Source organism: Python bivittatus, unplaced genomic scaffold (genome assembly GCF_059951505.1).
Source record: "Python bivittatus isolate LINGU-HERP-01145 unplaced genomic scaffold, Pbiv_v1 ctg000330_np1212, whole genome shotgun sequence".
NCBI lineage: Eukaryota > Metazoa > Chordata > Lepidosauria > Squamata > Pythonidae > Python > Python bivittatus.
In genome coordinates, this window is record NW_028277058.1 from 17,550,092 (window position 1) to 17,573,952 (window position 23,861).

Genomic DNA, 23,861 nt, shown 5'->3' on the forward strand with positions numbered 1-23,861 from the left:
TAAATGTCATTTATCAATATTTGGATCTCAGGATGTGATCCTTAACGTTGTTCAAAGTGCCACAGAATATTGCTATTTTTTTTTTAATGCACTCTGTTTTGGAAACAACATTTCACTGTGGATCAATGAAATATGGTATTAGTTTGTGAAGAATTTTGAAATTTTGTTAAGTGTTAATTCAATGCATATACAGCAACTGTAAATTTTAATCCTAACTAACGTTCATACCCCATTATTTCCAACACAGCTGTGTTGTTGTCTGGATCACTCTGACAATAATGACAATGATAAAATTTTAGGAAAATGTCTTTTTACGTATAAAATCACTGATGCTGAGCATATTCGTGCTTTGAAATGAGAAAATAAAATAAAAACACACAGAGAAGGGAAGTGAAAATATAGTAATAAATTCTGTGTGGCTGATTCAAGATGTGAGATCACTGAGAAGATATTATACTTCAAGAGTAAAGTGATAAATATTCCATGCTTGGATCTTATCATACTTAGATCTTGTCAAAGTATGATCTTCCTATCTAAGCACCACCAAGCACAATACTGACCATTCATAGTCAATGCAAAGATTCCACAATGTAGGTATTACAAAGTTTGCTTGCTTGTTTCTCATCCAAAGTCTCCTGGGGGTTTAGAACTTAAAAAAACATGAAGTACTACAAAGAAAAATACAATGAAACCTTAATAAAGTATTGATTCAATACCACAATAATTACAATAATTAGATAATGCCAACCAAGATAATATTGCCCTCATTTAGAAAGGCCCTTCAGAATAACTCAATCTTGACAAGGAAGCAGTTAATCGGCTTCTGTTAATATGATGGGAATTGTTTGTCTTTTATACATTCTCAATATCTCTAGAAGGTCCCAGAGCAAATGCTGAAGATGTATGGCAGCTGCAGGTTGGAGGGAGAGCTACCACTTTCCCATTCTCTTAGCGGAGACAACTGTCTCTAATGCAAGCCAACTGAACCCCACTTGGTTAATTGTAGTGGTAAAACAGGAGCCACTGGGTTACAGATGCAATGATCATTAGACATAATGGTTAACTACAATATAAGCATGGTTGAATAAGCAGCTGTGGACAATTAGCTACAAAACTAGCAGAATGGAATAGCAGTAATATTTGGGTAATGTTTCTAACTGAACAAAATGCTGTGATCCGGCACGTTATGCTGCCAGGACATAAGAATATTCCTGGTAGAGGGTAGCTTCTCTGTCATTTACAACTATAAGTACAAATGTGTAGTCTAGAATAGTTGCAGTGGCATATACAATAGTGGAGATTAAAGATAACAATGGAAGGCATGGAGAACCATTACACTACATTTTCCCAGGTAAATCATCAATAAGCATTGATGATTGCCAATCTCTGGTAGTAGATAGAACTACAAGAGAAAGGAAGAAAAATGATCAATTTCCTTCTCTATTACTTTGGTGATTTTATGTTATAGCAGATGTCATTCTGATGGTAGTTGATCTCTAAATGGCCTATTTTGTTCCCGTTATAGCCTCTTCTCTCCCCTGCAACAGTTTTCCTAAGCCATCCTTTAACAAGTGTTTCTGAACCACAGTTTGCCCAATCATCTGATTTCTGATAAAGCCTATAATTCATGGCATGGATTTGGAAAGCTCTATTTCATGTATGTAAAGGTCCACCTAAATCTGCCTATCACCCACAGTCAAAGAAAGAAACTTAGAGAGCAAATGCTACCTTATAGCAATATCTTCATTGCTCTGTAAATTACCAGCAGGACCTTTAGTTATGGCTTGGTTTGCTCATAATAACTCAGTTCCTGCTTCTACTAAGTAGTCATCATTTTGTGGCACCTACAGCCAGCACTCACATCTGCTGCCAAATGCCCTCTGGTTCTTCCTATTTCAGAAACTCTCCATTTTCTCCAAGAACTTAAGGCTGCTCAATGCCTCCTTAAGCATTAGATAATCACGCCAGCACCTCATACAAGCGTAACTATCATCATTAGGCCTCCCCCACTCCTTACTGTTTAAGATCACATTTGCCTTTCTGCCAAGATTCTGCTTTCATATGGCTAAGAAGCTAGATGCCAGGATCATTGGAATATTTTTGTAATAATACAGATCAATCTGGTGGGCTTTTTGCTTGTAGCTTTCAGGCACACTGAAAATACACTGAGTTTTTGACCATCCCTGTCAAGGACTGTCATTTGTACATACAGAAAGGAGTAAACGCACACTACATGGTGAGGCACATAGTGAGGCCTCTTAGTTGTATTTATATCACAGTGAAATAAGTGTGAAAAGTGACTCACGTTGTACGTTTTATGGATCTTTGTGGGAAGTAAAGTCAACTAACTGAGAATGGAACTCTGTGTGTGTATGTGTGTGTATTCGGTAACAAACATGATATTGATTTGTTTGAAGACACTGATTGGCTTAACCAGGATAATATTGAACACTATAAAAAAAATGGTCTTTAGTAGATTTGAGATGAAAGGAAAATAGAACACGAGCAGCAGATTTGTATAGGCTCTTGAGCCAGTCTTCTATTCATGCCTGATACAAGTGTCTTGTATTTACAGCATGGGTGAATTTACGTATTATAAGGCATAATGTGATTGGTGTACTTTTAATATAATATAATGTGTGAACTCACCCAGTTGGCACTTATTCAATAAACTATATTTAAGTAAAATATTGCTTGGTGTGACACATAAACTCATCCACTTGCAAGCAATAGAAGAAAAGGGTTATATAAAGATATAGGAAGTAATCCCAAATTTCCCACTTAGTCTAATCTCTCCAGGTAGAATGGAAAAAAAAAAGTGTTTGAATTTGAAGCCTTCTCAGTACCTTGTTAATGCATAGATGCTATGCCAACAATGTGAGAAGATTAGATCTTTCAATGTTAAGCAATGGAAAGGAGACCGCATTAAAGCTAAAATGTCAATAATTGCATTATTCTTGTCTCACAAGATATTCAGTCTGCAGGTTAGATGACTACTTGCTTGTCTCCATGAGCTGATTTGATACCAGGGAGCTACTATGATGATATGAACATTTACAAGCACCTTGATTCCTCCACCCTACCAGTTAGAATGCTGACAAATAATATAATTAATTAATGTAAAGCAGGAGGAAAGATCTGTTTGGCTGAAATTAAAACAAAAACAAAAATCCAAAACTTCATACTGGTTTAGCAACAGGAAGCAAGGAGACTAGGGTTCACTTGAGAGTCCATACAGGAATGGAACGAAAAGCAGAAAACCAAGATGGGCAAAAGCTGCAAATGTTCTAAACCAAGATCCTCACCTCATTGTGCCTTCCAGTAGTGTTGCATTATAATTGTCAGAATTTCTTGCCTGCATCAGCCATCTGCAGAGGGTTGGGAATGGGGGGGGGGGGGCAAGTGAGAAGACAGGTGGCATGAGATCGTGATGCAAACCGAGCCTCTTAGATACTTGTGTGCAGTGTTTGATACAAGTATAAAATGGCAGAGCTTATGTCATAATGTCATCATGCACATTTTGTCATGTTGGAGTCATATTTAGAAACCAACAGCTATTGCTGACTGAGAATTCTGGGAACTTAAGGCCAATGCATTTGGTATCTAGTTGGGAAAGATTAGTTCAAGCAGAGAATACTGTTTCTTGGAAGAATGAATGGCAGAGTCCATGAGCTGAGGGCCAAGAAGGAAGAAGTATTACATGATAACAGCTGTTGATTTCAGCTTGCTAGAAGTGTTAGTAAGTGAAGCTAAAGCTGAACATGTCTTTGTAAGAGTCATATATACAATTGTTCATGCAGAACTTTTTTGTATGTGGCTCTGGGGTTCAAGATAGAATTTTAGCTATTGAGGCAGGATATAAAAAATGTACTCATAAGAGTTGACCTTAGCAAAGCATTCAAGGTGAGACACCCTCCCCCCCAAAAAATAAGGAAGAAAGAAATTGCCAACAAACACATTACAACTAGTGGCTTTTTATATATTATTGGGAACATTGGCAGAGACAGTTCTGATGCCAAAGACAAGATTACTTCTGATTACCTTTTACTGTCTTTCTTTGTGTGCAGGTCCAATACAAAATTTCACTGGAGAAATTGTTTCAATGTGTACATGAATTGTGCCTTATTAAATTACTGTTGTACATCACTGGCTATAATGAGGAACAGCCATTATATATAGAATATTTTCTAACAGGCTTATTTATTTATTTATTTATTTATTTATTTATTTATTTATTTATTTTCATTAATAATATTTAATGTTTGGGCATTATTAAATTAAACAGATCATCATGAATAATTTGATATTTATGCACTGTATACCTTACAATCCTAAGAATAATTGAAAGAAGCTGTAGGACACATTGTCATTGTACAGTATGATTTAATAACAAATACAATATCCTTGCATTCATTTTTGTCAGAAAGGGATTCTCTCATGGCTCATTCTTTTATGCATTCAGGTGAGACATTCATGCTAGCTTTTTGCTCCAGGGATATGCAACTGTCAAGAAACAAATCAATTGAGATGCCCACCAATTCAACCATTTTACTTGATGTGTTGTTCTGCTGGCATTTTATACAAATGCTTTATTAGCTCCGAAATTTCAATGGAGATTAAAAAAAGAAAAGAAATAGTGTGCCAGTTCAGATATATGTTACATATACTATACCTAACAACAGGCAAAAAGCAAATACTGTGGTTTTTCATACTTGAATAACAATTTTAAAAATGAGAGACATTCATAAAGTCTGGAAAGATTTGGTTTGCTCAGTTTTATTTATTTTGATTTCGAATGCCATGATGTGTCTATACCTACAAAGATCAGAATCGTACAAGCCATGGTATTCCCTGTGACACTCTATGGAAGTGAAAGTTGGACTTTGAAGAAGCAGGATAGGAAGAGTATTGACGCCTTTGAAGTTTGGTGTTGGAGAAGACTCCTGAGAATGCCCTGGATAGCCAAGAAAACAAACTGATAGATCTTCGAACAAATCAATCCAGAGTTCTCACTTGAGGCACAAATGACCAGGCTCAAATTTATCCTACTTCAAACACATTATGCAAAGACCCAGTTCTTTGGAGAAAGCTGTAATGCTGGGAAAAGTGGAAGGAAAGAGAAGAAGATGACCAGCAGCAAGGTGGATGGACTCAGTTAAGGTGCACCATTGGTGAGTGCACCATTGGGAAACTTGAAAGTATAGGTTAGGGATAGATTGTCATGGAGAAAAGTTATCTATGTGGTCGCTAGGAGTCGAAAACAATTTGATGGCACATAATCATCCCACCTTTTGTACAGGAACTCAGTATGTACACAGTTATCTATACATGCATATTTCAATTGTGTTACTTTCATTTTAAAGATTAGTGGGAAAACATACAGCAAGTTGAGTGAAGGGATTCAACATTTACGAAAGGCAAGAGCATCAGAAAGGCTTCAGACTTAAACATGGCAATGTCCCAGAAGAATAATTGCAAGCTTGCGTATATAAATGATGGTGATGCTGATAGTAACACCAAAAAGGGGGGGGGGGTAGCCTCTAGGTTTGTCTGAACAGTAGTGATACTCTGTTTTGTTGTAATTTCACATAAGTAGTTGAATCAGCAAGAGAGAAGAACAGTGCTTCATTACTGATGGGATCCCAGGCAAGCAAGCCAAGATACCATTTGGCACACAGGATTTTTGCTACATTCTCATGGATTCAGTGTGACACTGGAAAAGGTTTCTGTAGCCTTTTCCAGCCTGGTGTCTTCAAAATGCAAGTCCCTTTGAAATGAACCTATGGATGCTTGGGATCATTTGGCATTGTCAAAATCCTATTTTTTAAACTTAGATTAACTCTGTCCACTTGTCTGTGGAGGATTTGAGCAAATGCAATTTTTAATCTAGTCCTGCTTGAAGACAGATGAGAGAGCATTGACCCAGAATGCCCAATATTGAATCAGTCCAGGTGGATCCCCCCTGTACCTCCCAGCATTGCTCTCCTTGATGTCTGTACATATCATGTATGTGCTATAGAAGTCTGCAGAAGGGAGGTTTATGCCCATGCAGGTTAGGTGCATAAGATTTTTTTTTCTTTTTCTGAAGACATTGATGCAAAATGTACAACTGCTTCCAGGAAATTAAAATCTTGCCATGTAGTGTAAGAATAGTTCAGCTGACTACTACAAATTAGTTAGAAGTGGTAGGTCTTTTGTGTCCTATGCCAAGCAGATCAGTACCTCTAGCTGCTCATAAAGAGCAGTGTTGGTTACTTTTTGCCTACAATTAGGATCTGTCCGAAGATCAAGTTAAAAAAATTAAGGAAGTAAGGACCATAATAACAAACAGAATTCATTTCTCTACATTTCCATTCTGTGACACAGGGCTTTATTTGGGGCCAACTGATTGCTTATACACTTAAAACAGTGAGGCTTAGGAATAGTGAATTGGGAGAATGTCTGAAAGTATATAGACTCAAGGGAAGAAAGCAGATGAAACGCTACCATGATTCAAGGCTGGGTTAGGCTTGTGCTGGACTAACTCTCCTTCATTGTCATAAGATTTATTACAGCCCATTGTCAGCAGTACAAATCATCTAACATTGTAGACCCATTTACAAGCCCATTGTGAGGAATATGTTAGGCATCTGTCAGGCAGTCACTCAGATCTACTCCAAGCTGGACTCTAGCTTTGAAGTAGATCCTACAGAGTTGACTGAAGTTCAGCCTTGCAGTGTAATCTGGGCTCCCATTAGTTCTGATGAAGTGGACAGGGTCCTCAGTGCTATGAGTTCAGCTCCTTGTATGTTAGACCAATATCCATCCTGAGTAGCTATGGCTTCCTGGGAGGTGATGTATGGGTGGGCTCTAGTGGTACTGATTGCACCCTTCAGAGAAATGATGGTCCTGTCAATACTTACAGAGGTGGCAGTCCATTTCCCACATCAGGAAACCATTGCTAGACCCTACTGTTCTTGACAATTTTTGTCTTGTCCCCAATCTTCCCTTTCTAGGGAAGTTTGTTGAGAAGGTAATCACCCTGCACATTCAGAGGACCTTGGAGGAAGCAGATTACCTGAATCCCTTTCAGTCAGGTTTCAAGTTCAACTATGAGACTGAAATGGCATTTAGTACACTTGTAAATGACCTTTGTTGGGAGTGGTATGGAGATAATACATCCATCTTTGTTCTTCTTGATCTCTCAGCAGCTTTCAATACTACTGATAATAGTATCCTTCTGGATCAGATCCAGGGGTTGGGAGTTGGGCACAGTTTTGCTCTGGTTCTTCTCCTTCCTGTGAGTCAGTTCCAGATGATTAGGAAAGGAAAGGAGAGGGTGAGCCTATGCCCACTTCTTTGCAGGATGATTCATGGCTTGGTGCTCTCCCTACTCTTATTTAACATGTACATAGAGCTGCTGGGTGAGGTCAGTTAGTGGCACAGGGCAAAGTATTATCAGTATGCTGTTGATGCTTAGTTGCACATCTCAACCCTGTGCCAACCAAATGATGCCATGGAGGTGCTGTCCCATGGCTGGAGGTCTGGTTGAGGAAGAACATAGGTTTCAAGGCCTCCTGAATCTGGTGATTTTCACCTTTACTTCTGGATAGGATGGTACTACCCCAGGCAGATGCAGTGTACAAATGGGAGTCCTCCTGGACTCATGGCTCCTGCTTGAGACATAGGTTGCAGCTGTGGCCAGGAAGGTTTTTGTACAACTTCAGGTTGTGCTCCAAGTGGGCCCTTCTGGGGTCAGGGGACACCATGCATGGTCACTTATGCTTTGGTCACCTCCTGAGTATACTGCAATGTATCTGCATGGGGCTGCTCAGAACACTCAGAAGTTCTAGTTGGTATGGAAATTGACAGCATGAGCAGTTATGGGTATGCCTCAAAACATTAATGTTATACCTTTGGTTCACAAGCTGCACTGGGTCCCAATTCTAGGCTCTTGGGTGCAATTCAAGGTTCTAGTCACCACTTATGACTAACAGACCAATGCCATATAGGTTTACAACTACTTTTATTATAACAGCTATAGTATCAGAATCTTGCAAATTTGAATGTCTCTCCCTTTATCTTTGTGTGAATTAGGGAGGGACCTGCCTGAGGTGATTTCTTAAGTTAGTTTCTTGGAATGGGCTTAAGCCACACTTGTCTGACTGTTGCCTTGGTAATGGATCTTCCCACTGTCCTTCAAGGCCATACTCTCTTCCTTCTATTTATGGCATGGGGCTGTGATATTTGAGGGACTGCCATTCTCCAATTGGCTCAAGTCTGGCAAAAGGGGCATTTTTGGTTCCTGTCTATTAAAGAGTATCATCTAGTAGGACCCAATGAGCATGGCTTCTCTGTGGCTGTGCCTGCCTTTCAGAACACTGGTCCCCTCAAGATTAGATTGGCTCCAATCCTTCTTGTCTTTAAGGGAGCCCTTAAGACCTGGCTACTATCCCAAGCATGGGGTTGGGAAATTAGGTGAGCTTGCAAGGTGTTAATTTGTTGCTGATGGTTTATCCTCATTTTCCATTATTTTTTATTTGTGCCTGTTATGTACCTATTTTATCTTGTTTAAAATTGTTACATCAATTTTTCCACTTGTGTTTGCCACCCAGAGTTGCTTTGGTGAGATGGGCAGCCATATAAATCCAATATATGAATCAATAAATAACATAAATATTATTTTAAGAGAAAAGTGGATTAAATATTATTTTAATGACATTTAAAATGCTAATGTCAATTCATAAAAAATTGTAGGTGGGGCAGCTCTCTACATTCTTATCATTTATTGACTAGTAAAAGAGTTTGAAAAGGGTTTATTTGACAGCCTTGTAATGTATCTCTGTTATGTTTTCTTTTCCCTAGCTAGGGAAGCAAACAAAAGATATCCACAGTAAGAAGAACAAAACATAAAGCTGGGAATTGTATCTATGTTTACATGGCCTCTGGCCAGTACACACACACACTTTACAGGGTCACAGAGATTATGGAAGTCAAGCCAGGACTGAATCCATGGGGGCCAGAACAAAAGCTGCTGAAAAACAATTGTAATACCTCATTGTCTGTTAAAATAACAGTGAAAAGGATGGAAAATCAGCCAAAATAGAAGGAAAGTCCTCCAGCATAAAATAACTAGGAATCATCTTATAATGATTTGGAAAGCAGCCTTGGCAAAGAAATGGACTTTAATTAATTCCTGATGAATAGACCATTAGCAGCAGAAGTAGAGGAGACTACAAAGTGCTCAAGCAGTGAACAAGCATAAACTGAGAAAGTATTTGATTTCTGAACTATTTTAGAATGTAAGACAAGTGTGGCAACTTTCAGAGGAAATTTATTTATAGGAGAACATAAACTTTCATTGCAAAAAATAATAATATTAATGATGAAAACATCCTCATGTGAATTATTAAACAAGTTTCAATCACAAGCAATGTACGGCAGCAATATCATTGTTAGGCAAATAATATTATTCATGCTTATTGGTATTATTTAAGCATCAGCATGGACTTCTTGTATTTGAAATACAAGGGCCTCATAAAAAGGATACTGATGATTTTGTTTTCCATCAGTTTCAGCTGAAAAAACCCTTGCTTTTTCCTTCAGAAAATGCTAGTTTCTCGCAATCTTTCTCTCCAGTTAGACACATGAATATATCGACAATTGCATGATGCAATGAGCATGTAGATGATATGTATGTTGTATACCAAGTTACAAAGGTCCAGATGTGCATCTATAGAAAAAAGACTGGAAACAAGGAAGGAAAACCAATTGTCGACCAGCCCTACTATTAGGCCCAGAAAGGCAGCTGTGTGAGACAATAGATGTTGAGTGACTAGAGAAATACTTAAGTGTTGAAAGAGAAAGTGTACCACACAGATTGTACTATGCCCCAGAAAATATGGCTGTCCTTAAGAATAATAGCCTCATTTCTAGTGTTGAAGAATTCAGCTACATTTTGCCTTTTGCCTCAATCAGAAATATTTCTTTGGAGATAAAAACTCATGATGGTCTGCTAGTTATATTTTCTTGATCCATGGCCTAAATTGGCATCTTGTTTTTTGGGTAGGCACAGAAGATTTATCAACCTTGACTACTTGGGGCTTTATGCATTCTGCAGCTACATTCAAAACTCAACCAATGAAAATTTTTCTGTTATATAAACAAGTAATGAGAAAAACTACTGTTTTATGTCAATGTTGAAGTTATTGAAGATGTAAAGGCTCAGCTACACCCTGGGAGGTTTCTATTTTCATAGCTCCACTGGAAAGAAGGGAGCTACAAGCAGTATTTTTTAAAGTTCTCAGCTTTTGGACATTTCTTACTCCACATAATTCTGAGAAATTGAAAAAGGGGTTTTCAGGAATGGTCTTCTCAGGCCTAATATAAGTTTATGGCTACAATGAGTGTAACAGTAGTATTATCAGACCTTAATCTTTTCATTTTTCTGCTGAACTTGTTTTCTGTGTAAGCACAGAAGGACAGTTTGAATTTCTCAAACCCTTCCTTTTTACTGGTTATGAAACAGGTGCAAGTATACTTTGAGTGACAGTCTATGAAAGTTATGAAACAGTTTTCCCCATCCTTCATTTTTATTCATATGAAGCACAAAACATCTGAAAAAATAAGTTCCAATCTCTAACTGGTATGTTGAATTTAAATCCAAGAAAACTATTCCTTTTTTTCTTTTTCTTTTAAACAACAATCACATTTTGAATCCCTTTATTTCTTGAAGTACAAACATTCAGTCCACATGCTTTATTTTCTTAATAATGGAGTTATGTCTCTGACCAAATCTTGTATGCTATTTTCTAGAATTATTGTTGTTTTGTAGTTGTTATGTATCTTAATTCTGTTTGTTCAGGTTGTATAAGCTTCAGCCAATTAGATTCATTGTGCTTTCCAATTAACACCAATGGGTAGTTGTTTATAACAGTACACAAGGTCCATTTTAAGCACAATTTTACAGGCATGTTGAATAAGACTTATGGAATTTGCATCCAATTCCGGTACAGAATATGGTTCTTGAAATTCCTGCTTTCATTATGATTTATCAGGCTTAATACATCTATTCATTTGCTAAAATATATTTATTATATACTAAATTATATTTTAATTTGCTAAAATAATTTTTAAAAAACATCAAGGCTTTTAAACACATTTTTGTTGCAGGTATATTTTGATGCACCACTATCCAGCAAAAATCTGCTTTTCTTTTCAAAGTCATGCTTATTTCAAGTAAGCATTTCTTTGCTAACAAAAATACTGTTTCTTTATCTGCAACTTGTTGTTTTTGCAGTCCCTATGCAGGGTTTACTTTTGTTTTAGGATGTTTAATCTCATTATCTCTCTCTCTCTGTTATGTAGGTCTTAGTTCTATAAGTTCTGCATTGACTTTTAATATGTCCTTTCCTATTGCAATAATAATAGACTACATTTCTTCCTTTTATATTGTTTACATAATTCTCTTCCGTTGCATCATTCAGATCATGCTGGTGTGCTTCCAGTTTGGCAGTTATATTGTCAAGGCAAGTCTCATCATGAAGTTTGATTATCTCTCCTATATATTTATAGTTTGTTGGCAATTAACTTAATAATTGTTCATTTATTAAATCACCAAAAAGCTTCACATTGTTTTGTTTTAATATCTCCTGAATAGAGATATACTGTGACACACATTTGATTAAACTTTACTATTTTTCTGAACATTACAGTAGCACTGCCAATTCCTTAGTTTGTATGTATAGACCCTAGTTTGTTCCAGATTTTCTTTTCTGAAGCACTATTTTGATTCAACTTAGTTTGTTGAGTTCAACCTCAGAATATTTTGGACTTTAGTAATCTATCCTTCTTTATCAAACTAGCCTGGCATGAATGTCTTCTGAAAATGACATCTCCAAAACTTCTTTAAGGTTCAGCTTTTCAGATAGTGTCTCCATCTTCATAGGCATTGTAGGAGACCCAAGTTACTCTATGGTGGCTAAAAATGGTTCTGATGCATCACCATTTAAAAAAAAACTATGCTAGCTTTTTTAAGCATGAAAAAATCAGTCCTCAGTTACGATGTTTTAAGTCCTAATGAGTATCCACAATGTGTGAGCTCTAAGTGCTGATTCAATTTTATGCTTGACCAAGTGCCTTGAAATAAATTGGGATGTTTTATGATTGGGGTGCTTTGGAGGGGGTGCTCCTGAATAATCAGTGTTTAGTTCTGGTTCCCTGATAGACCAATAACCCTTTTGCTGTAAAATTACTAAGAGCACTTTCCAATTTAGTTTGCATCCCACACAGTCCTAGTCAATCCAGATCAGAGCAAGCATAGAAAGTTCAGCTAGCAAAAATATAGCTTGAGGTTTATTAAACACCAGCAAACATTTTTTAAAAAACCAGTTAATTGGCGAAATAAGGCAGACAAAAACAGGGAGAAGCAGAAACATGAACAACAGACAAACATTTATTTTATCTACATAGCTATATAGCTATGTCAAAAGTCCTAGAACTTTCCAGAGCCACTGGAAGCAATACTGTGGGTAATTAGCATGGACATATCCAAAAGGAGTGGCCTTTGGTTGTTCCAGGTTTAACCCTTTTATGTGGATAACAGCAGCAAAATAAAGATGGAAAATAGGACACCAGTTGAGCTCTCCTCTGTTCTCTACCATAAAGGGAACAATTTGGTAGATGGGAATGATCTATCTAACAAAAAGAATGAGGGGTACACAAGAGTCAGTAGGATGTGCCAAATATAAATCTATACCTTAAGTATCAATTCAGGTCATTGTAGTATTCTAACTCATAACTATGATTAGAATCAGCAGCTCTCCAGGTATTCAGAAAGCTATCTTTCATACCTGTCTGATCCTTCTAACTTAAAGATTCCAAGGATGAAATTTGTATGTACAACTTTCCATACAACTTCCTCCTGTATGGAAAGCATGTTCTGAGCTGGAAAGTCCCATAAATTCCCATGGATTTGTTATGAGGCATTTGATTTTAGAAAATTACAATATTTTTAAAAATCATGAGGATTTCAAATGTCTGATGGAATCTGTGCATTAGTGCCAGGATACTCTTACCAGCATATAGTGCCAAGCAGTTTTAAACATTTACTAGACAACCTGTGATCTGTTGGGTTATTGTTTCAGAGGTATTTCGTTACCTAAACAAAAAAACAGAATGACCAAGGGCAAAAAAGTGGGAGTGTGAGCCACTTACGATTTCCTGCAGGGTTCCCCATTGTCTTTGGTTGTGGGAAGCTGGCAGAAATCCTTCCTTCCTTCCTTCCTTCCTTCCTTCCTTCCTTCCTTCCTTCCTTCCTTCCTTCCTTCCTTCCTTCCTTCCTTCCTTCCTTCCTTCCTTCCTTCCCCCCTCCCTCCCTCCCCAAATATAATATAGGCTTAAACCGTTTGCCCTCCGCTCATGACCCCGAGGAGAGCCCCAGTGAAGCCTCCTTCTCCTCCACTGGCCTGCGGAACTGCCTGCCACTTTGCTCGGGGGAGGTGGAACAAAGGGAACCATGGACCAGAAGGAAAACTGCACCCCCACTCCTCATGCTGGCATGTCCCCAAGAGCCCCCTCCTCAAGGGAGAAAAAGGACTCACCTGTCACTGCTGGTGCCCCTCCAGCCAGCCCTACCTCACCAGCAGGCATCCAAGTTGCTCCCTCGTCCTTCCTCCACCACCAACTGCCATTAAGAGATTGCAAATATCTGCCTCGTTTCCAAAGTAGCCAATCGCTGATTGGCCATCAGGCCTTGCCACCAGTCAATTGGGTGCAGGGGAGAGATGGAGATGGGAATGAGGTTGGGGATATGCCCATGATGATCAGGTGACCTGGGCTGACCTTGGTGGCACAGCAGCGCAGCAGTGCTGAAGTGGCCACAGCTTTCCCAAATTTCAATCCCACAGGAATCATGGGTCCCAGATTTTGTAAGTTAGCCCATTTGAGGTATCTTGGTTCAAAAATTGTTGCCCTATGACACACTGTTTCACCCAGTTGAAGGTTACAGACACAAAAGTTTTAGTAGTATATAGTTTTTAAAGAAGTAAAATACAAACCAAAAAACCCCAACCCTAATTAACAGGAAAAAAGATACATATAACATGTAACTATAAAAAACTATATAAAGTTAATTCAATTGTTAAGCTTATAATTAAATCTAGACTATATAGCAACATACTGTGTCATCTTCTCATTTTTAGAATACAGAGACTTTTCAAAAATAGATAAAACATTATCACTTTCCTTCACATTATAATGATGCCAATTATTATATACTGCCAAAGTATAGTGTACTAGGCAATAAAATAGTTTGGTTTTGGTTTAGTGTGTTATGTGAATTTAGAAGAAGTTTATTCAATAAATCATAGTTAAACAAGCATGAATTAGTGCAATATACAAATATAGTTAGTATACATTTCCTCATCTGCTTTATATGCTAATATATTTCATATATATTGAAGACTAACTAGAAGATCAACCTAAATACCGCAGTGCTTAAGTTTAGAAAGTTGATTGTTTAACACCTCTAACATTCATGGAGAGTGTGCATGTGGACTACAAACTATAAGAGACGGCAAATCCTTGCAGAGGAAGAGGGTGTGTATATGTTATATATTTACATTTATTATCACTTCAACTAAGGCCATCCTTCAGTTATGAAGATCAAATGTTTCCTCTGTCTCTCACAGTGAAGAATAACAAATATTTCTCCAGCAAAGAATGCTCACATTGGGAGGTTAAGCAATGAGAAACCATATATGTTTGTTATGTGTGTGTGTGTGGATGTGTCTGTCTGTCTGTTTATACATCAATGAGGAATGCAAGAAAGGACTTTAGATATGTTTTTACTGGCAAAATTGGATCATTCTTAAATTCAAAGGGTTTAATGTCAGGCTGTGTGGATTCTCTGGAAATATTATTCATTGCTAATTATAAATGATAAATAATATGAGTGTAGTCTTATTAAAAAAATAAAACAACACATTTTGTTTAAACTGATTTTGTAAGCATGTACCAGGGAAGCCCAAGAGATACATACATTTTCCTCCATGTAGGTGTTTTCATGTGAAGTCTTGTATAGTTATCTGCTTTTAAAATTGGACACAATCATTGTATCTTAAAACATTGCAAAATGTCACTTTTATAAGAGTGCCAGCACACATGAAGGTTTGTCAGTGAATAAACCTGTTGTTATCAATAATTCTAACAGGATTTCATTCTATGTCCAAGGGGATTATGTATCATTTGACAGAAGGCAGATTACCAACCACCTGTGTTTTACAGTTACTTTGTATAGTATATAGTATATCTACCAAGATGTCATCCTAATTGCTCCAGGGTTTGAACTGTTTTACACTCCAGCAGGCTACTTCACTAAAAAATAATAGATCAAATCCTCTAGTAGCACTCAGGTGGCTGAGAAGCCATTTTAACTAAAACAAAAGAGAATTCTATCACACTGTGAAAAATTGCATTGCTGTATTGTATGTAATTCCACTGGAACATAGCTTTTTTAAAAGAAAAGAAAAGAAAAGAAAAGACAGGGGGAAGCACCAGAGCTAGATTCTCAATCTTCTTTCTGAGCTGAGAAAGGATTTTGCTATACATTAGAACAGTTTTAGAAATAAGGTAATTAATGTTATTAAGTTACATGGTTAACAAAGCTGAATATCCCTTTTATTGTGACAGCAGTAATCCAAGCCTGATATACGGTGCTGTGGGAGGAGCTTGAATAAGAATCTCAAAGAGTGCAGCACTATGGGAGAGAGGGAAGTTCCTTATTTGCATACTAGAAGAAGACACATGAGGAAGAAGACAGCTCCATTAAAGGAAGAAGGGACTAAAACCAGCTGTTTCCCATAGACCTATCTCCAGACTCATTAAATAGGGTTTAACTAGTGCTACAGTATGGATAGCTGCATGATGCAAGTTAAAACAATGATGGTTCTTCAGCTTCTCCAGTGCTTTCTTCCAGATGGGGAAATCAGTCTGAACATGGATGCTTCATGTGCATCCTTATCTCTTGAGGTGACTACCTGAGTAGCAAATACTGTAGTAACCTTTGCCTACTTTCAAATAATAGTAGAAACATTATGATTCCAAATACCAAGGTACTTATGTGTTGCAAGCTTCCAATTCAGTCTTATAGTTGAACCTTCAATCATTTTTTATTCAGTAAAATATAGCCTTCAAGTCAGTGTTGACTCCTGGTGACCACCTGGGCAAGTCCCTGAAGTTTTCTTGGCCAGGTTTTTCAGAAGTGGTTTGGTATTACCTCCTTCCTCGGGCTGAGAGAGAGTGACTGGCCCAAGGGCACCCAACTGGCTTTGTGCCTAAAACGGGACTAGAACTCACAGTCTCCTGGTTTGCCACCAGGCATCTTTAACCATACAGTAAACTTCAGGAGATAGTTTGGTGTAGTGCTTAAGGCATCAGGCTAGATTCTATTTCAGAGATTCAGTGATATAGCTCTTGCTAAGATGATTTTATTGCAGATACTAGGAAAGCCATGAATAACAAAATAAACCAGCTAATGCCAAGACTCAAGCCATATAGTAGACCCAGATTTAAGTCTTTATACCTCTTGCTCCAGCCCTTGAATTATAAGAAGCTAAAAACCACTCTTTTCTCAGCAGGAGCACTTGATATCTGTTCATAGTTATTGTAATGAACAGGACAAATCTGAGGCCCTTTGCTTCTGATCTTGTCTGTTCTGGCCCTCACAGCAAGATCTATAACTTTTCCGTATCTCCATAGCTCTGTAATGGGGAAAGCGTTTTTATAATTCATGTAGTTGTCCGGCAGAAATATGTAATAATTTTCAATCCAAATTAGAACACATGGAAAATAGTCACAAATCAGCAATACAAGTAAACATTGATACTTGTATCCTGAAAATGTCATCAATATTAAATGATACATTACTTGGAATTTACTTTTAAAGACTAAAGTTTCCATTACCCAGAACTGTAAATATTCTAAAAATTCAAAAGGCAAGGAACTGATAGCATGGCTGGTAGATCTGCTTGTTAAATGCAGTGAAATTCTTTGATTATATATAATACAGTTCAAGATCTGCAGACAGGTCATAATGCTGGTGGAGAAGCAGGAAACTTTATGTCCAGAAATGCATATTCTAACAGTTAGAACATTGGGATACATAATATTAATGTGAAATAGTCTTTCCTGGACTAGTCTCTTTTTCAAGAATTCTGAGGTACAGCTTGTCATATACAGACATGATAGCTAAATGCCATTGGATGGGGTGGGATGATATGGACATTAAGGACATGTAACAGGACTGGATTGCAGAAGTTTGGCATAGAATACATTTGCCAAAATGGATACTGTATTAATATATTCTTATTTTTGGTGTAATTGCAATTAATTTATCCAGAGCTAAAAAGAATCAGCTGATATAGTGGTTAAGGCATCAAGCTAGAAAATGGAAGATCATGAGTTCTAGACCCACCTTAGAGTTGTTCTTAAGGTGCCACAGAAGATTCTTGTAATTTTTCTTCTACAAACTTGGCTAGATACAGTTTTTTAAGAAGAAAGTTATAAGCAATTTTCAGTAACCAATATTATATAAACCTTGCCCTTTATGTTAGGCTTCTGATATAGCCCACTTGTTCTTCTTTCAGACCAAATCATTCTCTTGCAATGATTCCCATCAAATCAATTCTTTCAATATGCATCAACCTTATTATGCTTTCTCAGTTAGGGTACTTCGGTACCAACATCATTTACTGTGCCCAAATCCAGTTAAAACAGTTCAAAACTGATCCTCTAAAGTTATCACGCTGCTATAAAATGCTTAAGATACAACATGATCTCATCTCAATACTCTGCCCCCATCCATAGTCAAGTATCTAATTTAGTGTTTAAAAACAAAGAAACTGAACGTTCACTAAGGAAGAGTTAAACGACCATGCCACTTTCCCCCCGATTGATTAAAATTATCTGTGAATAGCTGATCTAGCATGAAGTAAATAGTTTCAATGATTACTTCAGGAATGAGCAAACTGCAAATGTGCAGAGGCCCATGTTTGAGGACCCCCAACTCTGACATAGTTTCAATAAATTAAAAAATGAAACTTGGGAGATCAGTTTCTCCCCTTTAGTCAGACAGCCAGCTGCACCAATATATTTGTATGACATTTGATACAGAGCATTTTTAGTAGATAAATCCTTGAACATTTTTTTCTCATGACATTCAGATGGCATCATGTCATTAATAATAAGGGCAACAAATGAGAAAACAAGAGGAGCAAGAGGATCAGCAGCAAACAAACAGTGAGACACTTAGATTAATTAATTCATAACACTGTTACTCAAGACAGGGAAAGAATAGCTACTAACACACCAGAATCCCAAGATGCAGGTGAAGGGCCTTCTGCTGAACTTGATCAGCATAAGGGTAGCCATGATCATGAGAATGATACACCACAGCTACATCACCCTAGTGAAAGCTCACCTGACACTGAATCTGTTAAGACCAATTCATTCCAGAGTCTGCAACTTGGCTAAAGAGTCTGACATAGTTGTAGAGAAACTATTTAATCAAAACTGGTCCACTTACAGGAAAAATAATTCACAATCAGAATATCAACTTCTTTTGAAAATTTACATAGGGTTTATCATCTTTTGCACTTCAACTAAAAAATAGAATATACTGACTTTGTGGAAAATGCAGTGAAAATGCCATTGGAAACTTGATAGGAAGTCATACTGATACTGAAAAAGCTGTACTGAAGCTTCTGACATTGGTAATTCAATTACTGAATTGCTGAACATCCCAACCCTTGACAATATTATTTATGCTGAGGCCTAAGGACTTATGGCTGAGTTACAGTTATTCATAGTCCTTTTTAGTATAGTTATCAGTTTATTTATTTATCATATTTATATATCCGCCCATCTCACACAAGGTGACTCTGGGCAGCGTACAACAATTATGTCATGAATAAAATAAGCTTATACAAAGTGAATGAGTTATATGAAGTTAGATGTTGCAAAGGAACTACTGGAAAACATTCTGGAATATATGACTGAGAAGAGAGTTCAGAATTTTCTAAAAGTAATAAAAACAGCTGAGACTTTTGAAAACATTCAGATGAAATTTCCAGATCACTATGTGAAAAAAGGTACAAGCTTTATCTCTGAATAAAATGGAGATGAGCCCACACCTGACCCAAAAGGCAAATTTTGCATGAGGTTCTTTCATCTTATAGCGGATGAAACAATTGCATAGTTAAATGAGAGATTCACCAGGTCTCGAAGACCTGACTCTTCACCCAGGCCTTTGGCGAGGATGACTGAAGCCTCCTTTACACTATGCAGGTTGTTTTCCTTTGTTCCCATCTGGTTTTGTCATCCTGCCATCTTTACCCTTCTTTTCGTCTGTTTTCTTGTTATTAGTGTTTTAAACTATTTGTAAACTGTCCAGAGTCCCTGGGAGTCAGGTGGCATATCAATTTAAAAGTTAATAACAATCACAACAACAATAATAATTACATAATATGATGTGAATTCATTAGCAAAAATCAGTGATGAAAGCATTGAAATGGGATACAAAACTGGGCACACACAATTCACACTTTGAGGGAAGCACTGACCCTGCTAAGCTGATGTCTGAAATATATTTGTTTTAGAATACATAATCAACATCAAGCAAAATGCAGAGTTTTGGAATATCTTTAGCTTATCTTTAAAAGTAACATTTGTTTGTTTGTTTGTTTATTTAATTAATTTATATGGCGTTCTCTCCTTTTTCTTTCTCCAAATAACTACTTCATGTTCTTCTCACTTGTTGTAACTGGGCAATGTTGTACATTCACTAACAGTTGCATCTGTTGAGAGGTCATTTTCAAAACTGAAAATTGTAATAGGTTACAATTACAATTTCCACATCACAAGAAAGCATAGCTGGTTTAAAAATAATATCAATTGAGGATAAAATTGGAAAATAGTTAGATTACATTAATTTTTCGAGGACTCTTAATCCAAAAGGCTCATAAAGTTTTATTTTAGTACATTTTACCCACTTCATTAATTATTAGTTTGTGTTCTGTTATGGTATCAAATGAAGTTTGTGTGGAGTCTTTGGGGTTCTCTGAGCTTGGTTCTTTTCTTGCAAACGTTTCATTACCCGGCTAGGTAACATCTTCAGTGCTAAAATGGGCTGGGGTTTGCTCTCTATTTATGTGCTGTGGTCAGCTTGCCAGTGCTGGTAAGGGTAGGGGTTTTTTTGTTTTGCTCCTCTGGTAGTTCTTTGATTGGCATATGTTTGCTGCTTGATTGTGTGCCTGCTGGTAACCTTTGCGTATCTGGGTGATGATTGCTGGTGATGATTGCTGGTGATTGATTGCTGGTGAGGCAATCTTCTGTTCTTTTGTCTCTTTTGAATAGTATGTAGATGCTGTTAATCTCTATGTGTCTGTTAATTGCTGCCTTGTCTGAATACCAAGCTTCCAAGAATTCTCTTGCATATTTGGATTTAGCTTGGTCTAAAATGCTGACAGATTCCCAGTCAAAACTATGGTTGAGTCTGTCCATGTGTTGTGAGATTAAGGAAGTTTGTGTCCTCTTACAGTATCAGATGAAGACCTATGATTCTTATCAGATGAAGATACATGAAGAAAGGACGAGTTCTTCATCACAAAGATATACAATATGATGAAGAACACAATTTAACTTTTTGTTACTTGTTTTCATGTATGAATAATGATGATTGGATATTCATGTGTAGGCCATAGATCAAGAAATCTTTAAAAAGAATCAGATATATCAGAACTGTTAAGCTGCTGATAGGTTATTTAAAAAATCAATCTTCTACAGGGCAGGAGGGGGAAATGACACTGTCAGCCAGGATCCCAAAATTGCTAAGACTTCACTACCCAGTATCCTATAGGGAGTGGGAAGACCCCAAGAGCCAAGAAGGAGATCTGCACCAATGGTTGAACCCAAGTTCCCCTGAGCTCCACTGCTCCAACTTTAAAAGCACTGAGCATTTTCCCTTTTGAACTGCAACTGAGCCAAAAATAAATTGGCTTAGCTATTCAACAGAGACAACAGGATGGGATCACAAGGGTGCAGAGCCACGCTAGAAGTGGTGCAAATGCCATATGTAGAGGTGCCCTTAGTTCAGATCACAGTCTAACCTCAACTGAAAAATCTTTTTTCTTTTTTTAGTTTCCATGTTAGAGAGAGCTGGAAATAAAAATGCTGGCTTTCTACCTCTATCACAATGCTTTCCAGTTATGTTCTTGGAATTCTTAAATAATTAAAAGCATTTTGAAAGAGAACAAAATGTTCAAAATTGGTAAAAAAAATAATTTGTGAAAAGATCCCAATGTGTTTTGAGCTCTTCCTCAGGAAAACAGCATTGAAAGGGTTTTGTGTATTTTAAATATACACATTAAATAACAAGAAATTTTTTCTATATTTACTTTTTATTTTTGTGTACTTCTTAATTTTAAGAAGGCTTTCTCTCAGCATGTAAATTTGAAAATAATTGAAATTTGGCGTGAAGGAGATATTTAGAGCAAATATAAATATGCCCGAACACAACTTTACCGTATATACTTGTGGATAAGCTGAGAGTTTTAGATGTCAAAATACACTCAACTTATCTGTGGATGGGTTTATCCATGAGTATATATGGTAATACTTTTTTAAAGTATCCGTATATCCTATATATAGTTGGGGATCCGTATATCCTATATATAGTTGGGGATAAGCTCATCTGCAGATAAGTCAACCCTCAAGTTTTTAACCAAAATACCATGAAAAATGGGTCACCTGCAGATAAGCCAATTGTGAAAATTACAATATACAATTTTGGTTAAAAATTCAAGGGTTGGCTTATTTGCGGATAAGCATATATGATTGATAATGATAGATAGATAGATAGATAGATAGATAGATAGATAGATAGATAGATAGATAGATAGATACCCACACACATATAGATAGGCATAGATATGTATATTGTAATATGTGATCAATTTCACCTTGAGTAATACAATTCCAAAGGGTCATTCTTCCAGCAAAAGGAAGGAAAGAAGAACTGTCCACTGCCTTTGCTCACTTCTTGGCCAGTTGTTCCATTCCCATCATATTATTTGAGCCAGGAATAGGCAACCTGCAGATGTGTTGGACTACATACAGTCCCCTTGCTATAAATCCTCTAATTAGTTTCCTTTCTGAGGAAAGTTGTTCATATATTTCTTGGCCTATACAGTTTCAGTCTAACATTAGTGCATCTAATTAAAACATTCTCTGTCCTTGTGCAGAATCTTTGAATTACCTATATAATATAAAATGTTAAGGTTTGCTATAATTCTTTTGTAGAAATGGTGTCACTATTTAATAAACAAAGAACACTATTTATATTGACCAATAGGTGGCACTGGAAGCACTTCAAATGTAACCACACATGTATAAGTGTGTGTTCATGTGTCTCTAAGTACATGCGTGTGTGTAGGCCCTTCTCAGAAATGCTATGTTATGCAGAAATAAAGGTATAAAATGAATACTAATTAAAACCAAAATATATAGAAATCATTCCATTAGAAGCATATTTAAAATCAGGCTGATGGAACTATAGTGAATTGAACAGAATCCCTGGTAATATGAAAAATTGAAGTAGATTATTCGAAGACTTCCTAAAGAAAGTTAGAAGGCAGATTGCCTAACAACCCATATGATGCTGTGACATTCTGGAGAACTTCTATAAGCCTGGAAATCTTAACATCTGGTGGGAGCAGGAACTTTCCAGAAACTGGTTGATATACTTTTGTGCAGCCTACACAGATATTTATGGTTCTTTAATTGTCCTCATTGTTAAAATCATCAGATGGGGGGGAGGGGAGTAACCAATGTGCTATAATTTCATTTTTTCTTACCAGCATTCATCTGAAAGTTATTAAGATTCAACTTCAAAAAGTAACCTTCTCATTCAATTCCTGAATTATTCTATGAACAAGCAGAATAAATTGAATGTCTTGGATTACATTTAAAAGAAGACTTGGCGGAGGTGGAAACACACCTGCAGTTTTACTACTTTGACAATATTTGTTCAAGTAACATTTCAGAATAACAAATGGAATATCAGTGTATTAAATAGAAAAATGTCCTCTATTAACTCACAATTCAAAAGAATGAGAATGTCTAACAATCCAACAAAACAAAACAAGAAGAACAAAAAGTCACACTATAGATATACATACTCCCCAAATCTATCTCCCATGTTGATTATTCTCTCTAATTTAATCAAAGCCTAGAAAACTATAAGAAGGAATTGAAATATAAGGGACCCAAAATACAAAAGTAGTCTCTTTGAATCTATTGTTGGTATTGCTTTTTCTGCATGATTTCATAAAAGACTAGCCCAAAATCTATGTGAATTTCCATCCATATAGGATTTCCCAATCCATTTAGCCAAGTTACTAAAATAAGAAAATAAACTTAGGAGGCCTACTATTTATAAACAGCCCCTCTGAATCTATCCATAATGTTGGTTTTTCCTAGTGATTTCAGAAAAAAATATAACAGTAACCTAAAGTAGATTTAGAGCCAAAAAAGATTTCCTCATGGATCATGCAAGGGAACTAAAATGAGGGGGATTATAAAATGGAAGAGACCCACTATCCCTAAACAGCCTCCCCACGTCTACCATAATATTCCTTTTCCTCCCTCATTTTCTGGAAACCTAACAAAAATCTAAGTTGATTTCCATCCAAAAAGGATTTCACAATGCTTTTTCAGGGAACTAAAATCAGGGAGACTGGAAATGTAAAAGATTCACTAACAAAATCTACATATCCATCTGTCATGTCTGTTTTCCTCCCGGATTTCAAGGAACACTAAATCTAACA

The 23,861-nt window shown here is 36.8% G+C and overlaps 2 long non-coding RNA genes across 4 annotated transcripts in view; one reads left to right on the forward strand and one right to left on the reverse strand.

The window, feature by feature from the left end:
• Window positions 1–23,861, forward strand: part of LOC148215905 (uncharacterized) — a 101,705-nt gene that overhangs the window by 70,784 nt on the left and 7,060 nt on the right. The window lies entirely within an intron of this gene.
• The window catches only part of LOC148215906 (uncharacterized), a 75,418-nt gene that overhangs the window by 12,751 nt on the left and 38,806 nt on the right, over window positions 1–23,861 (reverse strand). For 2 of the 3 annotated variants that reach the window (XR_015796395.1, XR_015796394.1), the window contains exon 3: window positions 3,306–3,368. The exons of the other annotated variant lie outside the window; for it this stretch is intronic. This is a non-coding gene — a long non-coding RNA (uncharacterized LOC148215906). The remainder of the gene's footprint in view (window positions 1–3,305; window positions 3,369–23,861) is intronic. 3 annotated transcript variants of the gene reach the window in all.